Source organism: Phacochoerus africanus, chromosome 9, assembly GCF_016906955.1.
Source record: "Phacochoerus africanus isolate WHEZ1 chromosome 9, ROS_Pafr_v1, whole genome shotgun sequence".
NCBI lineage: Eukaryota > Metazoa > Chordata > Mammalia > Artiodactyla > Suidae > Phacochoerus > Phacochoerus africanus.
In genome coordinates, this window is record NC_062552.1 from 71766512 (window position 1) to 71776065 (window position 9554).

Below are 9554 nucleotides of genomic sequence, written 5' to 3' on the forward strand. Positions count from 1 at the left end.
TTATCTCCACAAACCCCTGCCTCAACCAAAACCAACCTGTCCCCAAACAGGGTCATTGGCCATGCCCTTAAAAAAAATTAACTACTCTAGGAAAAAAAATTCTAAGGGGCACAATTCCCTCCTACTTTCCCTCCCCATCCAAGCCTCCTTTTTTCCCCTAGCATCCTCTCCCCCTCCCCCAGGTGCATCCATTACCTTAAGGGGTTTTCTTCTCTCTCCCACCCTCACACTGTAGGAGTGCATGAGCAGGACAGGTGCACAAATTTTTCAAGAATAACTTCACAAGATGTCCAATGATAGGCAAAGATCTGATGATGAGCACTTCACCAACAGGAATGGTAGTTCCGATGCAGACCAAAGAGACACTGCTGCTCCAAAGCTTTAGGGACAAGAAAAAACACTCCTTGATACAAATTGTAGCAATATTTTTTGATCTGTTTCCTAAAACAAAGGAAACAAAAGCAAAAATAAACAAATGAGAACAAATTAAACTTAAAATATTTTGCATAGCAAAGGAAATCATCAAAAAAAAGACAACCTACTGAATGGGATAGAATATTTGCAAATGAAATGCTTGTTAAGGGGTTAATACCCAACATATATAAATAGCTCATACAACTCAACAGCAAAAAAACAAATAATCCATTTTAAAAATGTGCAGGTAGTTCCTACAAAGGCGCAGTAGGTTAATAATCAGACTGCAGTGCCTCAGGTCTCTGTGGAAGTGCAGGTTCAATCCTCAGCATGTCAGAGTGTGTTAAAGGGTTCATTGTTGCTGCAGGTGCAACATAGGTTGCAGCTGAAGCTCAGATTCAATCTCAGGTCTGGGAACTTCCAGATGCCATTTTTATGGGCATGGCAATAAAGATAGATGGATAGACAGACAGACAGACAGAAGAACTGAATAGACATTTTCCCACAGAGGAAATGCAGATGGCCAACAAGCACATGAAAAGATGCCCAATATTAATAATCATCAGGAAAATGCAAATTAAAACCACAATGAAGTATCATATCACGCTTGCTAGAATGGCTATCATTAAGAAGAACACAAATAAGGTTGGCAAGGATGTGCAAAAAGGGAACCCTCATACACTGTTAATGAGAATGTAAATTGGGACAGCTACTGTAGAAAACAGTATGGAAATTTCTTTAAAAACTTCAAAGAGAACTACCATATGCCACAGCAATTCCACTCCTGAGTGTATATCTAAAAAAGCAGAAAGCAAAAAAGAAAGACACTAATTTGACAAGATACATGCACTCCAATATTGATAGAAGCATTATTTACAGTTGCCAATATAATAAAGCAACCTAAATATCCATCAGCTAATGAATGGATAAAGACAATGTAGAATATATACATTGGCATACCACTCAGCCATAAAAAAGGAAGAAATTTTGTCATTTGCAGCAACATGGAAACATGGATGGACTTGGAGGGCATTATGCTCAGTGAAATGAATCAGACAAATACTGTGTGGTATATGTGGAATCTAAAAAATAAAACAAATGAACAAATATAACAAAACAGAAGCAGAATCATAAATATCGAGAACAAACTAGTGGATATCAGTGGGGAGAGGGATTAAGAGGTACAAAGCATGGAGTATAAAATAAACTACAAGGATGTATTTACAACATGGGGAATATCACAAATATTTTATAATAAATGTAAATGGAGTATAACCTTAAACAAACAAACAAACATACAAGGGAGAATGAGTAAGAGAGAATCTACTATCCAGCAAAAGAAAAACATTAACTTCCCCAGCAAAACCACCACAAATTTTCCATTAAATGCAAAAAGAATTCAGAAGCAGCTAGCTGAAATCAGCTTTGATTATCCTCTTACCTGAAATGCTGAACCTAAAAGAGTTAGCATATATGAATGGAAATTACTTGGTCTATCAGGTTCTGTGAATGAAGGTGGTGTGTTTTTCCGGATATCACACTTCATCCAATTATTCATTTAAGCCACCAAAAGTTACTTTTCACACCACAACCTAACACTGTAATATCAACAGTCAAGAAGTCATCTGTCTGAGCATTCTTAAAAATAACTGCAGTCCCACTTTGACTATTTCAAAGATTTTGCTGTCAATTTTTTCCCTCTTGACAGACTGCAACTCTGTAGATCCTCCAGTTGGAAGCATAGCTGCTTAGTATTTGACCAACAGAGAAGAACATGACAAGAGGTAGGCAATACAATTCACATAATCTGTATGCAGTGTGAAGAAGAGGCATCTTCTCTCTCTGATATAAATCTTTATAGCCTTTGCAATATGGACTTCTGTGTATGTGTTATGCTGCTGGCTCTTCTCCTTGCCTTTATCCTTTGGAAACTAAGAGACTCTCCCAAAGGGCAGATGCTATCAAGAATAGAACTTTGTAGCTATAGCTTATTTATGTTTAAAACATCTACTTGCAAGTCTTGCTTCTTTGGGATAGTAAAATGTACTCTTTAATATACTGATGATACTGGTCTTGAAATCTACCAAAAAATATAGTGCATTTTGGCTTAACTCATTAGCTATATGAAGTTATTCAAGTAGCGATAGATAATTAGGAATTAGATGATTTATAATAAACCATATCTATTTCTGAGTATGTCTTTCACACTGTTGTGAAAATCTTACCTTTTACCTTTGTCAGTTTGTAATTAGAGGATTTTCTTTTACCCTTTGTAACTCAAAGACCATTTTATGTATCATCTCAAATACCACAAATGTGTTCCTGAAGGCAAAAAAAAAAAAAAAAAATTTCAGGAGTTTTACAACAACTTTATAAATACAAAGTTTGAAAAACCATATTGTAATTGCTTCTTTATATGTTTCTAACCTTATGAGGGCTTATCTATCTTATCATGAATACCCATGGCTAGCACATTTCTAGCACGTAATAGGAACAAAGTGACCACTTTGGAATAAATATATTAATCCCAGTTTATCTTAATTAAAATAACCAATAAATAGTTTTCATGCTGAAATTCTTCTGATTTTCAAGTTTTTTAATTGAAAATTGTTGAAAAGTAACTAAAACTTTGAGATTCAATATCTTTTCCATAGGCATATGTATAATGTAACACATTCACTTAGCTCTATAGAATCCTATTAATCCAAAGGGGCCTCTGCATAAACATAATGAATATTTCATTATATCTTTGCCTATGCATTAACACTTTGAAAAATTTTTAATATCATAGGTTCTCTCATTCATAATGAAATAAGAAATTTTTAATAAAGAAATGATATATTTTTATGTCCAAAATGTAAAGTGTTCACAAATTTTATTTTCTATGATTTGGAATAAGTTGCTTCTATAGGCAAACAAGGTCAAGTTTATAATTTTCATAAATGTAATTTTGAAAATTTTATAAAAGCTAAAGCTCCTTTTACTTAATGTAATGAACAGGTGATGGTGACATGCATAATGCAATTTTCGCAAATGAAGGTAAATGTAAGTTCATATTTCTATATTCAAGAAAAATATGAACTAACTCAATAAAGATGAGCAATATTAACCTGAAGGAGTTAATCATCAGAGTGAATGAGGGAAAATAGTATAATTATCAATATATGAAGGTAGTCATTAAGGTGAACCAAGGCACATAATATAGTTTGCAATATAATGTAAACAAAAGCCAAAGTTCCCATAGCAACAGAAACTTTTCTCCAGGGTACACATACTGTATTTTGGATTACCAGTTAGGGTTCTAAATTGGTAGTTTCTTATGCATGTGAGTAATAAAGGTACATCAACATGGTTCTGAACACAAAAATATTTGTACATTCAGTTTCATATGTGTTTAAATTTGCAAGCTTTACACTTAGTTTTCTATACTGCTGATATCCCCTAAACTTATGGTGGCATTTTAGGTTAGTGTCATTAAATTACATTTATCTCATTTGTGGCAATGTTCATAAATATCTTTATTGTTTAAACTTGTATGTTTTAGGATATATATGTGATATGTGCAATTCAGTTTTAAAAACTTTGATGATTAAATCACTAGTGTTAAAATATAAGGTTATATAAATATTAGGAAATATAATAGCTAGCCCTAAATTATTTCACATAAGAAATAAAATGGTGGAGGCCATAAAATGATATTCTTTGCTCATCATTGTTAGTCTTGCTGCAAGGAAAATCTTTTTCTTCTAAAATTCTACCTCAAATAACCCACTCCATTATAGCTATGTCTTCACTCTGTTTATCTTCTTTATAAAATAAAACAGGGCTGTTTAAACTTACAAAGTTCTTTACAGTAAGTTAAATATCAATTCTCATAAAATTTTTGCGAATATGCAAGATGGGGGGAAACTACAATTACTTGTATTTTATCTATGGGAAAAGAGGCACACACCCAAGAGCACACAAGAAGAGCAAATTGGCAATATAATACTTACTCAGCATAGTCAACTTTAATTTATTTTATTTATTTATTTATTTTTGTCTTTTTGCCTTTTCTAGGGCTGCTCCCTCAGCATACGGAAGTTCCCAGGCTAGGGGTCTAATCGGAGCTGTAGTCGCTGGCCTACACCAGAGCCACAGCAATGCGGGATCTGAGCCGCGTCTGTAACCTACACCACAGCTCAAGGCAACGCCGGATCCTTAATCCACTGAGCAAGGCCAGGGATCAAACCTGCAACCTCATGGTTCCTAGTCGGATTCGTTAACCACTGAGCCACCACGGGAACTCCTAATTTATATTTTATATACTAAATTTTTATATTTTATTCCATATATTTAATATTATATATTATATATGGGAAGTAGAAACAGCTAGGGGAAAAATCTTGTATTTTGTTTCCTGTTTATATATTTTATTCACTTAGATATAAATTTTATTCACTTTTATTAAGAATCAATAATAAAATGCTTAGAATATTCTAGAGAATCCTAGTGGCTCTTTATGTCTAAGAGAAATTGAACTTTTCAGGGTCTAAATTATTGATAGGTTTGGCTCTTTGTAAAATGGAAAGAGTTTAAAAGAGGCTTTAGTTTTACTAATATATCGATCCTCAAATTCAAATGCCCTCAAATATGTATGTCTTTGCAATTACATTAAGATAGGGACAGAAAGATCAATCTTTAAGTGAAAATTAGTGCGATGTCTCAAAATTAAACCATTTTGGAATTCCAACACTTAATAGTACATAACTGAGGCACATAGAAGAATATCTGATGTATGGGAGATAATATTACTTTTCCATAATTTGAATAAGTAGGAAAAAACATAAAAATCTTACCAAGCTTTCCAGAAAATATAGATTTGCATTCTTCTATTGTGTAAAATTTGTTTTATTTGATAAGTATAGAAGAAGTCAGAGATGCTGGAAATAAGGGTAAAAGTTAAAATTCCTCTTCAATTAAAAATAAAACAAAATAAATAGTGGTAAGGAGTCTGGATGCCATGAATATTTTAGCATTTTCTAGCATCTAAAGATGTTCTCACTATGTTACAAATATAAATAGTTTTGTTCATGTTGCTATTAAAGTGAAAATACCTGTGTTAGAATACAAATTTAAAACAATGATGTCCAGTTTGAGGGGGGAAAAAATCATCCCTTTTGAAGATAATGATAACTATTCAAGTTTTCCTCTATGAAGGTAATGTTTTTTGTCTAAGTCAACATACTTTACCATTTTTAAACTTTTCTCATCATATTTTTGACAGCAGGTTTTCCAATTTTGACAGCTCTTTAAAAGTAATTTTAACAGCCGAGTGATTTCTCTTCTAAGCAAAGTCAGATTATGTGAAATGTCAATGTAAAAACTATACACTCTGACACATAATCATTTTTAGTTGAATTTACTTATTAATTTTGCTTGCTATTACTAATAAAATATAAGTGCGTGGCTAATTGTATTGCTTTTTGAAATGTTTTAAAGATATTAAAACTGTATCCTTTTCACTACAAAATGTCTCACTTTATCACAATTAGTTAGTTACCCTTCCAAAAATGGAGAGGAAGGAGGAGTGGCAGTGCGGAGTAGATAATAGGGAATTGACAGCTTGAGCAAAGTGGCTACTGTAAAGAGAAAATTCAAGACTGCCTTGGTTAAACCAGGGTGGAGGTATATCTAAATCCCCTGGGGAACCTTTTGCAAAACATGTGCATGTCCCTTTCCCTCCTCTTCCCACAGCTCTATATACCCAACCCCTACTGCTGAGATTCTGATATACTCTCAGCACAGGAGGATAAAGAATATTTTTCACCTGCCCACCCTCACACCTGATTGAAAACCCCTGGAAACAATTTAAATATAAACTGACAATTTTCTCGACTGGATTAATCCAGTTGATTTCCTCAACCTTTTATTTCATAGTCAAAGTGTTGAAGGAGGTGAGGCAACTATCTGGTAAATATAAATAAATGGATTGTCAGTTCAAAAATTACCTTCTCTCTGTTACATCTTCTCTAGTCTCCTGTTTCTTGATTATTTTACCTTGGTGACTGAAAGCTTGTTTCTCCATAGAACGATTTTGTCACAATTATAAAGAAAAAAAGCTGTAGAGAAGAGGGTTTCACTTCAGTTAATGATTCACTATCTGACCAATACTGTAAATGGAATTAAATTGTCATCTAACATGCACCTTGCAAAATTTAGAAAAGTTGGATTAGTTACCCTGGATGATTTCACTGAGGAGTATACATTATCTAGATTGATAAATCGAATTCTAAATTATCCTATTCTCCTGTCATTGCAGAAATGTTCCACTTCGTGTTGAATGAATAGACTTGCCTTAGACAAATTAAAAGCGTTAATTACATTTTGAAGTCTAAACAAGTAAACAAAACACACACACACACAAACAGTTGAAATTACAAGTAGGATTCAACATCTCAATAGCTTCATTCAATGGCAAGTGGGAAACAATGGAAAAATAACTGTAAAATTCCAGGAGAAAATTATTTCCAACCAGACTATCAATCAAGTATGAGAGTTGAATGTAGACTTTTTAGATAATACCTAAAATAACTTACCTTTTCCTAGTCTTTCTCAGGTAGCTCTTAAAGAATGCACTCCACCAGCTTGAAGAAGTAAGCAGTGAAATAAAATCCAGCAATCTAGCAAACAGGAAATCAAACTCAGGAAAGAAACAAATGTAATTTTCAAGGTGATGAAAAATCTTTAAGAAAAAAATAACAATGCAGTAGGCCTAAACTGCTGATTGTGCCATCTAGATCAGAAGAATAGATCTATTCAAGAAAATAAAATAGAAGGAAGGGAATGGAATGTGTCACCTGATGTGTTTGAATATACAGAAATGAGTTTTAGCATTTTGGTGGAAAATTGGCACTAAAATAACAAAAATGGTCACATAAAATATTATAAACGAATGTAAAGCTATGTAAATATGATCCAAACTGTAAGAAAAAGTTGTATGAGTTAATGTAATCAAAGTTAAAAAACATCTAAACCGTGAACAAAATTTATATAGTCAAAATCATGTAACAATAGAATATTGTTTTTAACAGTTTCTTGAGATATAATTCACCTACCATAAAATTCTTTCTTCCACAGCATATAATTCAGTGTTTTTAGTGTATTCACAGAATTGTGCAGCCATCATTACTATCTAAATTTAGATGTAAGCCCCATACCCATCAGCAATCACTCCAAATTCCTTTCTTCTTCAAATCTGGCAGGCAATAATCTACTCAGTATCTCTATAGATTTACCTATTCTAAACAGGTTGTTTTTGTTTTGTTTTGTTTTTGCTTGTTGCTTTTTTAGGGCCACACCCATGGCATATGGAGTTTCCCAGGCTAGGGGTCAAATCAGAGCTGTAGCTGCTGGCCCAAACCACAGCTGCAGCAATGCCAGATCCAAGCCACATCCACGACCTATACCACAGCTCACGGCAACTCCGGATCCTTAACCCACTGAGTGAGGCCAGGGAATGAACACGCAACCTCATGGTTCCTAGTCGGATTTGTTTCCACTGCGCCACCATGGGAACTTCTAGACAGTTTTATAAATGGAATTTTACAATATGTGGTCTTTTGTTACTGATATCTTTAATTTAGCATAATGCTTTCAATATTCATCCATATTTTAGCATGTATTAGGACATTATTTTCATTACCAAATAATATTATGTGGTGGTATGGATATAGTACATTTTGGTTATCATTCATCTGTAGATGGATGATATGAGCTGTTTCCATCTTTTAGCTGTTATAAATAATACTGTTATGAATATTTGTATACAAGTTTTTGAGTGAACATATGTTTTTATCTCTTTGGAGTGTATACCTAGGAGTAGAATTTGCTGAGTCATCTGATAACTCCATGCTTAACATTTTGAGGAATTGCCAAACTGTTTTACAGGGTGGTTATGCCATTTTACAACCCCACAAGCAATGTAGGAGAGTTCCAACTTCTCCATGTCTTTGTCAACTCTAGTTATTATATGTCTTTTTTATTTTAGCCATCCTTATGTTTGCAAAGTGGTATCTCATTGTGGTTTTGAATTACATTCCCTAATGAATAATGATGTAGGGCATCTTTTCATGTGATAAATGTCCATTTGAAAGTCTTCTTTAGAGAAACATCTACTCAAAACTTTTGTCTATTTTTAGATTGGGTTACTTTTTCTTGTTGAGTCTTGAGTTCACTATATACATTCCAGATATAAGTCCTTTATTAAATATGTGATTTATAGATATTTTCTTCCAATCTGCGGATCAGAGTATTATTTTCACCTAAAGTTAATTATATTTTTAAGATAGAACTATGGGAAGTGATCATGTGTGTGTGTGTGTGTGTGTGTGATGTTTGGGAAAAAAATGTTGGTTAGCCTGACAATTACCTTGCACTTGAAAATAGAACAAGACAAATCCAATCCCTGCAATTGAGTAATGGCTTGTTTTCATATTATACAAATAAAACAAAGTTGGTGAAAGGAATTTTGGGTGCTCCTGAGTTTCTCCACATTCTCTCCTCTGTCTTTTTCACTCTCTGCCCCTTAGTCTACAGATGCAAATAGGAAGCTAAGATAGAAATTGGACATTTTTTAAAATACCATTATAAAATAAAAACTTGTCTATTGACACTGAAAATTTAAAAGAAACAGACTTAACGAATCAGCCTTTCTCAAATTGGCTTTTGGGAATGGGATCTTCCTTAAAGCATCCTAGAGGAGTACAAGTTTATCACAAAAATTATTCTCAGGCTTTCAGAAATAAACAAGAATGTAAAAAAATAAATGAAAATAAAGACTGTTTTTGTGAAGAAAACTACCAAAACCTAGTTCAGCATGATAATGCTTACTCTATGTTAACAGAATGCATTTATCAGCTGATGGCTTTTGTAATCTGACCATTTCAAAATCTGAGTCTAACCATTAGTAGGAAGTCATTAATATATACATATGTGCCTATATTTATTCTTAATGTCACTACATAGAACTTCATGCATTTAGCATCCATGTGTTAAATACTAGTTATGCATAGACATAAAATGCAGCAGTGAACAAAAGAGACACAGACACAGCCCCTGTTTCATTCTCTTGAATTACAATTTAAATGATTAAGTTCTAC

At 33.3% G+C, this 9554-nt stretch overlaps 1 pseudogene; it reads left to right on the top strand.

The window, feature by feature from the left end:
* The first annotated feature begins 286 nt into the window (after positions 1-286).
* Positions 287-2220, top strand: LOC125136365 (ubiquitin-conjugating enzyme E2 E3-like; annotated as a pseudogene).
* The last annotated feature ends 7334 nt before the right edge of the window (positions 2221-9554 follow it).